A 12,316-nucleotide genomic window follows, 5' to 3' on the forward strand; every position below is an offset into this window, starting at 1 on the left:
GGGCCAGGTCCGAAACAGGTGTAAAGACTCCCGTCCGCCATCCTTTTTAAGGATGGAGCCGCTGGCTCCTGCACCACTGGGGAAGGGAAGGCTGCCACGTGCCGAGCTGGGCGCTGGGAGAAGAGCTCGGCCGGAGGGTCCCTTTGCCAGGGTCCTGCCTGGAGTGTGGGAAGGGGGAAGCGGACCCCGGGGCAGAGCAAAGCTGGCTCAGGAAGCTGCTCCCCGGTGTGCCCCAGAGCTGCCATGTTATCACAGGCATGTTGCTGAGCACAGCACAGCCACAAGCATCTCTTCATTTCTGCTCCCTTGGTGTTTAGGAGCCTGAGACAAGACCTTGGGCCCCTGATTTTGGGAGGCGTGGAGGATGCAGAGTGCTAAGCATTTAGAAATGTGGGAGCTCTCTTGCTCCAGTTTGCCCCTCTTAGTGAAGGTTGGAGCCCCCGTTTCATGGGAAGGGCTGAGAGCTCGAGGCTGCTCTAGCTAAAGTGTTTTCAATACTATAGATGAAGGAGAAAATCGCAGACACTTGCACCATCCTGCAGCAGGAAGGTGGTACATGCATCAGAGATGCCTTGTACCAAAGGGCTCTTTGGAAGGGCAGGGGACGTTTTAGCACTGAGCTCATGTTTAGATGTTTAGCTCACATTTCCAGGTTGTCCTTCAGCTCTGAACAGGAGCTTGCTGGCTGCATGGTGGCAGCGGCCACCACCAGCCTGCCCTCGGCGGGCAGCGGGAGAAGGGGTGGCCGGGACAGCAGCGGCGGAGAAATGTCATGCCTTGCCAAGCAGCCGAACTGCAAAGGCAAAAGAAGCTCAGTCTTAAAAATTAGCAACACCTGAGCGGCCCTTCCACTGTCTTCCACATCATAGCCAGAGACATTTTCCCATTGCACTGGCTCTACCTCTGCCAGCCATGCTGCCCTCACTGCTGCTCTCGTGCCACTCCCCCCCTCCCCAGCTGTGCGAGGGGGGCTCAGTGGCTTTAGAAACTGAAGGGGCTGGAGCCCCAAAAGCCCTGCCAGGTTCCCCACCCACACAAGTGCCCGTGGAGCTCTGCCTTCATAAGCAAGATTTGGGTTTCTAGTCCCCTGGCTCAGAGAGAAAAGCCTTGCAAAGGTAAAATGAGTGTAGCCTGGAGGCTCAGGAGCTGGAGATGAAATAAGAAAAGTCCCCAAACTTCACTTTTTTTTTTTTTCTTTTTTTTTTTTTAACTCACTATCTTTATGCCAGTTTTTGGCTTTCCACAGTCTGGGCTCCTGCCTCGAGGTGTCCGAGTATAGCACTATGCCAGGCTCCCCCTCGGGACAGCTGCTGGTGGCCTGGGAGGACTTTGTAGTCTCTTCCTGCATCAAAGATGCTTTCCCACTGGAGTGGGCGAGCCGGGCTGCCAGCACTCATCCCACCCTCCCTGCGTGTGGCAGGGGTCCCGGGCAGGCTGTTGGTCCCCCGCTCTCCATCTGGCTCACACTGGGGGATGCATCCCCATCTGCATGGCCTGCCTAGAACCGCGGCTCCTGTCCGGGATGTCTCCTGATGAGCTGATCCCCCTCCTCTCCCCTCTTCCCCGGGGTGGCCGTGCCGCGTGTCTCTGTGCAAGTGCAGCGGGAGGACAGATCTGAGGAGACAGGAGGAAAATGAACTCCCTTAAATGTGATGGAGACGACTGCCTGGTTCTGTCAGCCATCGCTCCCGCCCCCCACACCCAGCTTGTCTCCTGCTGTTTTTCTCTCTCTCTGGGTATAAGATGTCACAAGGATTAGGCCCAAATCTCCCCTGAGTGCTGCAGCTCACCCCCTGCTCATCTCCTGAGGTCACCTTGGAGACTCGCTCTGTCCCCTCCAAACCGGGTGTCAGCTGCAAAGGCGACCGTAGTGGAAATCACACCCTCGAAACGCCGGGTGCAGGCAGACGTGCAGCTCTGTTGTCACCCTTCATGAGCAAACCCTTTAAAATGTCCTGGCCCGGCAGCCAGCTAGCGTCGCCGCTAGAAGAGGGACGCACTGCTCACCGAGCCAGCGGGGCTGTGCCAGGGCAGCGGGGCTGGAGCCAGGGCAGGGGGAGATGCTCCGGCAGAGCCCTGGCTCCAAACCCTCTGAGGTTTCCTGTGGTTCCCAGGTGGAAGTGGGAGGTGTATCCGGCCACAAGCCCATGAAATGCCGTGCCCAGGCAGGCTCGCCCAAGCCATGCCAGCATGACAATCATGAGACATGCAAGAGCATGCAGCAGAGCACACTGGGACTTGCAGCAGTGAGTGGTACCATGTCCCAGCAAGATCACCGTCGTTTTGGGGTCATTGGTGTCAAATGCTGTTACGGCCTTGCTGGTAGCAGATGCAAATCTTGTGGGCTCTCCCAGTGTACCTCATCCCCTTCCTGAAACAACTCAGTGGGGCTATACTTGCCCCTGATGCTCCAGGGCCAGCCCTGCTGCCCTGTACCCACATGTCTGGGACCCTCTGGATTCACTCCTTCTGCCCCTTTCCTCCAGGCATCCCTTCACCCCAGCACGCTGCCTCTGCCACCATCAGAGTGGCCACTTTGCTCTCCGCCATGCCGGGAGAGAGCCCATGCTGTCCTGACGTGTGGCACCTCTGCAGCAGCGCTGCCTCGCCACCAGGCTTTTAATGAAGAGTTAATTGCAGGTGACACTGCCCAAGCGGAGGAGATCTATCCTGGATCTCCAAGTCCACAACAGCCCTTTTGGGCGGGATGGAGAACAAGAGGAGGGAGCGTTGGTGCTGCTGGTAAATGTACTCCTAGACAGGGAGCAAGGGCTGCAGCATCTTTATTCCCTCTTGACCCATTTAAAGCAAGCACCGGTGACTAAGGGAGCCGGCAGGAGGATAAAAATACCTCCCACATGTTCCTTAGGAGGCCAAGGACAGAAATAGGGGTGCTACCACCTCTCCAGTGAGCCGTTGGGGTCACCCAGTGTTTTGCAATCCCAAAGGTGGAGTCCCCCGGTGCCTCTCACAGCAAACATGAGAACATCAGGGGCTCAGAGTCTCCTGCCATGTGCGATCCCAAGAGCTGGCTCCCTTATGCCCTCCCTTTCCTTCCCTAGGGATGGAGCAATCGGAAAATCCTCCCCAAAAGTGGTGGCTCTCCCTTACTGCCAAAAAAAGCAGGAAAGCATCACACAAGGACATGTTCCCCGCAGACCCTGGCCATGCAGGTCACCGTGCTGATGCCAAAATGCCTGTGACCATGCTGCTCACCCCATTGGGGCTGCATCCCTGTGTGGGCTGTGGTGGCCAGAGGGACAGATCCTGGGGCTCCGCTCACCTCCCCGGTCTGAGCTGCTCCAGGTGTCGTGCTGTCATCTCAGGGGAAAACACACCTGAATTTCCTTTGCCTCTGGGCAGAGCTATTCTTAGCCCACCAGTGCCTTTCAGCAAGACACCCTGTGAAATGCGTGGTGACCTGATCCACTCAGGGAGATGAGCCAGGCTGGCCCAGGTGCATGGGTGCAGGACGAGACCCGGTGGTCTGGGACTCATCCTCTCCATTCTCCCAGCACCCACCGCCAGCAGACAGCGGGTGGGCGAGCTGGCTGTCAGCGTGGGAGGTGATGGCGGTGGGATGAGCACAGGTCCCATGCCTTGGCTGAGAGCTGCCGTGGAAAAGGTGGTTTCTGGTTCTGCAGTGGACCGTCTTGACATATCTTGCAAGGCTTGCTGCTGGATTGCTCCGCAGCCCTTGACTGACCACTGAGTTGGGTACAGGGACCAAGGGGGTCTTCCCAGTGCTGGGCTGCTGAGAAGACCCGCCTGGACAAATAAGACCCTTCCAAACAACATGGTTATGAGAAGGGCACCGTGCCCACTGTTCCCACATGGGAGCCTGCTACCTCCCTCCCCATCCTCATTCCACCATGCCCTTGGATGGTGGTAGGGCGAGGTCTTTGTTGGCTGCGGGGTCCGGTGTTGCCTTCCTGGCCCCACTGTGTTGGCTTTTGCACTTGGAGTGGGCTCAGCACACCAATGCTTTGTAAGCCAGATGCTGGAGACCAGCAACTGCACCTGGTAGTTTATTTGCTCTTCAGGTCATGCAGCTGCCTGCTGCTTCATTAAACCTTGGAAAACATCTTTTGCAGGCAGCCACAATGCTGAATGAACCTAGTTTCTTAGCAAACCAAAAGGTCTTAAATCAAGCAAGCAGACTGCAGCAGTTACCCAGGACGCTTGACTTCAACGGGGAGGGAGAACCGGTGCAGGAGGATGCTGTGGCTTTTGGGCAGGTTGCCAGGCTCACGGACAGCAGCAGGTCTCCTTGCATGGGGTAGTGCAGAGAGGTGTCACAGGGAGACATCAGCTGCCTTCCCTCCCTGGTGGCTGCAGAGACCACCAGCCAGGCATGAAGACAAGGGCTGGCATGGGGCCAGGCATGGTTGCTGAGACCTCGGGTTCAAGAAGGCGGTATTCGGCCCTTGCGGGGTTTGTTAATAAGTTGTCTATAAAAAGCTGGGGGCTCGGGGCAAAGGGGTGAGTTACAGCAAGGAGCCAGCAAGCTCAGGGTCCCCCCTCTTCCTCCTTGGCACAGGCTCCCTGCCTGGGATGGAGAAGGTTTGTAAAGCAGAGAGCAAACAAGTCTCTTCTGCCTACGGCTTTCATGGACCGATATATCTCCAAAATCTGGGTGAGCGTTAGCAGGAGGCTGAATGTCAAGGCAGAGGTTTACAGGCGCTGGCAGGTTGCATAGCGTGCTGAGCGGGCACCACCAGGAACCCAAACGTTGCCGTCGCTGAAGGACTTGCTCGCTTAATATATCCACCCAGATGTATAAGCAGACGGGGTAGGGCAATGCCTTAATAGTAGTGAGGGTGTAAGTTGGTCTCCTGGAGCATTAGAGTTATTGGGAAAAGCAGTATATGCTGAAATAGGCAGTCCTGCTTACTAAATCTGTAATTCCAGCTCTGGCTATATTTTTGTCTTTCTAATAATAAGTGCAAATATAGTAAGGATGAATCACAGGCTGCAGGCTTCAGGGGTTTTTTCCCCTCCTTTCTCTGCGAATCCATCATGTGGGAGAGAGGGGCTGGCAGAGAAAAGGAGCTCAGACGCAGGGGAGATCCTGTCCCAAGCAAGTCTAAACCAATACCCTTTCACCTCTGCGTGCCATCGATCCCAACCAGGAGCCATCAGTCCCTTGCACTCCAGTTGCCTCCAGTATTTCATCCTGCTAGCGTAACACTCCTGCCCAGGGATGTTTCCCTGCTGGGACCCTCCTGGACCGTTCCCAAACCAGTGGACCTGTCCCATCCCTGTCTGCATCCTGGGGCTTGTATATCCCCACATCGGGATTTGCCTGCTGGGAATTTTTTGCTTTGTTGCAAGGACCTTTTGCAAATGTTAATGCTTTCCTTTCGCTGGAGAGCTCTTCGGCTGATCTGCCAGAACACATTTCACACGCTTCTCCTAAAATTATGCCCTTTGCTTTTCTCGGCGTTCAAGCTGAAGCGGAGCCCAGCGTGCCGGCGGCATGCGAGGAGAGAGCTCACTGGCTACGCCCGGCTCCGGGGGCGGTGGAGCAATGGGTTAAGCGTTGCCCAAATGAGCATTCGCTGGCTGGTGGCTCCCAGGGCAGAGGACCGGAGAGGTGGGAGGGCTGGGTAGTGGGGAGCCAGGGAGCCGCGGGGTGACAGCAGGGGTCTGTGCTGAACATTTCAGGACATGGTTTAATGGGCATGGTTGACAGTTGGACTCAATGATCTTAAAGGTCTTTTCCAACCTAAATGATTCTACGATTCTATGACTCGTGGATGCCCTCAGTGGGGAGAGGAGGGTGGATCAGAGCATCCCTTGAAGGAAAACAGGTTTCAACACTTCCCCTTCCGCAGCGCACATAAGCCAGAGTTCAAAGTACACCACAATTTGGGCACAAGCATTTTAGCTGCAGATGGCTCTGGTTTTGGGCTGAAAGCAAGGGCTGAGCTAAAGATAAGCTGCACTTAACACCTCCCAGGCCAGTGGTTCCCCCCGAGTTTCCCTCTACTGGAGCCCAGCCATACTGGGCTGTAGACACCCTCTGCACAGCCCTAAGCCACCTCCCGCATTGCCACCGCCATTCTCCAGGCCAGGAGCGGGGACACGGGACGAGACCCAGCAGTTCCCAGTGGCTGAGGGAGCAGAGAGCCCTGGCCGTGGTGTGAGAGGTAATGAGCAGGGGGGTCCCACAGCAAGTGGTCCCCAGGGGCAAGGGGGGTCTCTCCTAAGCGTGGGGTCAGCACCCAGTTGGTTGCGGCGGACACCCACCGTCACGGGGAGGTCGTGTCCAGGGAGCCCTTTCACTGTTGCCCCCCACAGCCATTCGGCATCGGAGCTGGGATGGGGCTCGGGTGGGCAGGGGAGTGCTGGGGACAGGTCAGCACCGCTCCCAAGGAACTGACCTGGCACACACCCCGCTGCTCTCCAAGTCCCTGGAAAGGCTCTCCACAGCCTCCTGGCACAACGTGCCCGTGCACGTTGGCATCCCCCCAGCAGCCCTTGCACCCCCTGCGTCCCCCCAGTCCCCTCCATCTCCTGCAGCCCTGCATCCACTGCATCCCCCTGTGCGCCCTGCATCCCCCACCTCCTGCCACATCCCCTACATCCCTCTGCATCCTTCTGCATCCCCTGAATCCCCTGCACCCTTACACTCCCCTCATCCCACCAGTCTCTATAACCTCCCACATCGCTGCATTCCCCCAGCCCAGACATGTATGTGGGTTACGGGGAGCCTACGATTATCCCCAGCCACCCTAAACTGTAAATGAGGACATTCAGGGTTTACTCTCCACCAGCAGGAGCCCCCCAAATATCCCTGTTGGGGAATGTCACAGGAAGATCCTGATTCAGCCCTGCCACTGGCCCTCCACGGCTGATGCCAGCACTAAGCAGCTAGTTATGACTGTCGTCTCTGTGGTTAGAGCTGATTAAATACATCTTAAATGACTCATTGGGGAATTTTTATTATTTTTTTTAATAACTCACGGTGTCACTACAGGGCCCGAAGTTTGCTTCACTGAGTTTGTTTCCCCATTTCCTTGTGGAGATAAATAATTGAGGAGCTGAGTAGCAAACCAGAAACCCAGAGAGACCATTACCAGGAATATGCTGGGAAATGTGTCACCCCAGCAGCATTTATAGATTTCATTTTGATATTAGTGGGGGGGACGGGGAGAGGAGCAGAGAGAAGAGGGAATTTGGCAGGAGGGAATTGAGGGGGGCAGGCCTGGGGGGCTGGGGTGGGCTCTGGGGGGGCTTCGAGGGGGGCAACAGGTCTCTCCTTCCCTCTCATCTCAATCCACTGCTCCAGCCCTTTTTAACCCTCCCCACAATGGGATTGCCCAGCATCAAAACTATGTTCCCTCTTGTTTGGAATGGGAAGTGCTTTCAGCATGTCCCACTGCAAATAAGCCGGGAGCACCCTCAGGGGAAGGCAACGATGGCCACGAGGGGCCAGCGAGGCTCACTGGCCATGGCCATCCCTCCTGTGCCCATCCTTTGCCCCTGCTCTGCTCCAGAGAAGGGGACTGGGCCTCCTGCATGAGGGCTATGGTCCATGGTGGACATCCCTGGGGATGCTCACAAAGAAAGCAAACCTCTCAGCTAGGGAAAACAGCATTAAAAAAAAAAAAAAAAAAGAAAAATTATTCAAATATTTGAATTTACCCAATACCCAAATTTACCAGTGCTGCATTTAAAGCACCTGCTTTAAAGTTACCCTAACTTCATGAAGGAATTAACAGCCTTGTAAATTCTTACCAAAAATATTATCAATATCAAAGAATAAGAGTTACAGGGTTTTTTTGGAGGAAGAAAAAGATGCTCTTTTGCATGTCACCCCCACCATAAACTCCTATTTCAATTGCCATCCTGAGCTTGGTCTCAGCCACAGCCTTTGGCTGCAGGTGCCTTCATCCCGGAGTTCCGCTGCTGCGTGAAATGCTGGTGCTTCCCAAATCAGGAAGCGGCATCTGGGTAGTGGCACCCAGTCAGACTGCAACCCCCGCAGGGAAGGAAACGAGAAAGACATCTGCATCACTGAAACCTTTCAGGACGGGGTGGGGGGAAGGATGGGGGAATCTCCTGAAAAATCCCACCTGCTCTTCCCTGCCCGCAGCCCTCCTCCCAACACGCCTCCCATGGCTGTCACCCAAACCCCTGCTCTCGCCCATCGATCTGGGCTCAGAATAGCTCCTGCCAGCAGCCAGCGAGCTGCAGCCGGCTGACACTGGAGCTGCTGGATGAAGGACATGGGGCTCACTCCCACAGCACCCCGCTGCCGGTGACTGCGCCCTCCCCCCCACCCCCCCGCACCCCTCTGGCTGCATCCCAGGCTCCCAGCACAGCCCCATGCTTGGAAAAAAGGGGGTAAAAGAGGAAATAACATAAAGCAGGTGGAAACGACAAGGATGCAGTGTGGGCTTGTAGCAGAGTGGGCTGTGCCATGTGCTCCAGCTCCGACACCAGCCACCTCACTGCCTGGCCGATCCCTTTTTGGGGGGGGTGTCCAAAAGTGGACCCTGGCTTTTGGGGGTCTTCCACATCCCACGTCCATTTCCACAGCCCTTTGGGAGCAGCGCAGTGGGGTGACCCACCTCCAGGCAAGAGGAGAGCCCTGCATCCCTCGGAGGTGTCCCCGGCAGGGGGGGGTTGGTCCCTGTCATGGCGTTGCCTTGATAGGAGCGCAGAGGCTCTCCCCACGCAATCTGCCTGTCGCTGCTGATCACTTCAGGTGTCAGACAGGGTTTGTGTCACTTGGTGGGGCTCCCCCCTCCTTGCTAGACTGGACTGGGGCAAAGAGCGGATTTAAAAAGACCTCACTTGCTGTCGGAGGGGGGAGAAGTCACCCCCCGAAGCCCAGGGGACATGCCAGGTTTGCCCTACGCCTGCCTTGGGGCCTCCTCTTGGAGCATCCCTGGAGCGAGGCCAGGCTGACGCCATGGCACAGGGCTGAGCATCCTCCTCCACGAGGCTGAGCATCATCCCTGCCCAGCACGCCTCTGTCCCTGCATCCCCGGGGTGCGATGGGGGGGTCAAAGGCCCGGGCACCCTGAGAGCACTGGGGGCAGCGGCCCGGGGGCAGGATGGGGGTTTCCCTCGGACCCCCCTCGCATCTCCCCTCCCGGCTCTGGCTCTGGGTGCACCCACAGCATCACAGGTGGCTCTGGAGGCAGGTGCCATCGGCGTGGGGCTTGGGGAAGGGGCTGGCGAAAGGGTTTGGAGGGGTTTGGCTGCAGGTGGGGTTTCTCCAGGGAGGTGAAGCTGAGAGCATCGCCGTACCTGTCCGACCGCTTTGGTCCCCAAGGTCGGGTTTTGGGTGCTCCCCTGCAAACCCCGGGGCGGTGGCCTTGCTCCGTGGTGCCGGGGAAAATGTGGGGCTGTCCCTTGGCCAGCCTCTTCTGCCAGGGGAGCTGCTGCCCGCTCACCGCAGCCCCTCAGGTGGTTTTTGGCTGTGTCCCCCCCCTGCTCTTGCCCCCCTGGGAAACCGCTCGCTGAGCACGGCCAGCAAAGCGGGGAGCAGTGGGGGTGGCCCCGGGGGAGAGCATCAGCCCATGAAGGCAGCGAGGAAACCCCCTCTGCATCGGGCACCTGGGCGGGCACCGTGCCCCTCCCACCACTCCCCCAGCACCCTAAAACACCTGGAGATGGCGGGGGGGCGGGGGGAGGGCAGCCAGTGCCACGTCTCAGCATCTCCCCGGCATGCCCGTGGACCAAAGTGATCCTGACACTAAGTGAAGGAAAGGGAGGCTGATCGAAGCTGGGTGCTATTTTTTTTTTTTTTTTTTTTTTTTTAATCTTTCCTTAAGTGCGAACACCATCTGGCTCCCCCAGCTCTGTCAGCGCTTCCAGTCCCCAGGCAGCTTTGCTCTTCCTAATTACTGTCATTAGGCAGTGGGTAGCAATTAGGGAGGGATGCTGATGAGCGGCATCAGGAAGGCCGTGGTCCCCAACAGCCTCACACAGGGCTGGGACGGGGCGGGGGGGGGGGGCTGGGCAACATCTTCTCCCCAGCCTGGGGCTTTTTCCAGCTGGGGAGCTTGGCAGGTATCAGGGCAGTTTCTTCTTTGGTAGAGGCTGATGTGGAGGGGATGGGGAAGGGAGGTGCTGGCTGGTGGGACCAGGTCCCAGGGAGTCCCCACAGAGGCCTGACACCACTGGGGATGGGCTGCTCTGGGCAGTGGGGCAATGGTAGAGGTGCTCAGTGCTGCTGGGGGAAGAAGCAGCAGCTTGCTGCATCCCACTGTGCCTCTGGTTGTCCCACCACTCCGTGCTTGCTCTGCCCACAGGCATCCAGCCACCAATAACCGTTTCTCCAGGGCAGCCCAGAGGCCGCAGCAATGGGCACCACAGCCAGATCCACCAGCAGCTGTTTCTCCCAGGCAACCCAGAGGCCATGGTGATGGGCTGCGTGGCCAGAGTCAGGCCCAGCCATCACCCTTCTCTCTGGCCAAAGCGGGGCTGGCCACTAGCCTGCCTGGCCCTCCCCAGCTCCCCTTGCTGTATACGTGCATTCACCCTCCCATGCAGCTCCCCTGCAGCGCTGCAGCCATGCAGGCCGGCATGTGGTGTCAGTGCCACCTCGTGGCAGGCGCCCCGGGCCTCTCATCGTCACCCACGGCCTCCCACGGGTGTCCCCCGGCGATTGCAGGGGCACCCATGGCCTCCCTCTGCCATGGCTGGCACTGGGAAGCGGGTAGTAAGGAAGGCTCCTGTGGGGTGGGATGAGGTCTGTGCCCCGTGGGCGGGTGATGGGGTGGCCGCGCAGCCCTGGTCATCTTTCAGCAAGTGAGGGGGATTGGGGGCTGTACCCAGGGACCAGTGGTCCCTGTTGGACTTTGGCCATTGGAGTATTGCTTTGTGCATGGGATAAAATGGTGCCTACCTTGCCCTGCCTGCTGTTGAGGTCCAGCACCCACAGAAAGCCCGTGGAAGAGCAAGACGGGACTGTGAAGGTGCTTTGGGCTGGAGTAGCTGGGCCTGTGGGGGAACTATCAGGAGACCAAACTGGTGGGTGAACCAGCAATGGGGGGAGAGAGGAGAAAGGGAGGGGAGAAAGGCCCAGGTGGGGAGGCTGGTGGAAGAAGTCGAGCACTTTGGAGGCCGGGGAGCCTGTGGGATTGAGGAGGGTTTCGCAGATGTGACTGGTAGCTGCAGAAGACCTTCAGCCAGGGTCCGCCCCGGTGCCTTCCCTCCCTGTGCCAACACACTTTGTCGGCCAGCTGGCTCCTGCCTTTAGGACCAGGGGTGAAGACCACCCCCCCATCCCTAGGGACACAAAGGTTTCCATCCTTTACCACCAGCATCGTTGGTGGGACTTGCAGGAGCTCAAATACCACAATGACCTCCATCATAGAAGAGTCAGTGGTGTTGAAATGGCCCTGGGTGCTTCCTCCTGCACTGGGGTTTCCTCGGACTTTCCCCTGGCTCTCTCCAAAACCCTGTGTCCCTGTGGCGAGGTTAAGTCCAGCCTCACCACCTTTCTAGGCAGTTGTGCGGGCACCGGGCTGGGGAGGAAGCACAGCTCCTGCCTTGCAAGGGGAAGTGAGAAACTGCTGTGGAAAGTCAAAGACGGGCAACATCCCCCCCCAAAACCACTTGCCCCACTCCTCGTCCTGTCAGCCAGCTCCCGGCGTGGCCGCGGGGCGGATGGAGGTGGCCAAGCTCAGCTGGTCCCCAGCCACGCATGTGGCCGTGCACAGGGGATGTGCTGGTGAAGCCAGTGCAGAGGGAGCCTCTCCAGATCAAGGTCCTGCTGTACCCCCAGGACCACTGTGCTGGAGACCTCTGAAGCCAAGGGAATGGGGATTGAGAAGCCACCTCCCCATACAGACCTCTGAGTGTGCATTGGCTGCAGGTTCACTTTATTCTTTAATTTTTACAGCCATATTTTTGATCTCCATTCCCTCTGCAATCCATGGAGATGAAACGGACAGCCCCCTGACCTGCACATAAGGATGGAGAAGCATGAACAGAGGGGCCTGCAAATCCCTCCCAGGTCCGGGCAGACAGGCAGGCCAGGCAGGAGGGGAGCCTTGCCCCACCACAGCTGGCAGTTGGGCAGGCAGGATGTGGGGAAGATGCCCCACGTGCCATAACAGAGAGGGGATCTGAGGGGTACTCGCCGGCTGAGAGGAATCCAATGTGGATCAAAATGCTGCTTCTGCAAACTGCAGATGCTGTCAGTGTCCCGTAGAGGAGATGCCTGGCTGAAGCTCTAGCAGAAATGAGAGCAAAAGCCCTTACCTGAGCAGAAAGAGGGGCTTTTTCAACAGGATTTGTATGGGAGTTTCTTTTTCAAATTGCCACACCGGTCAGGGTGGACAGCACATCT

Source organism: Accipiter gentilis, chromosome 18, assembly GCF_929443795.1.
Source record: "Accipiter gentilis chromosome 18, bAccGen1.1, whole genome shotgun sequence".
In the NCBI taxonomy this organism is placed as follows: domain Eukaryota; kingdom Metazoa; phylum Chordata; class Aves; order Accipitriformes; family Accipitridae; genus Astur; species Astur gentilis.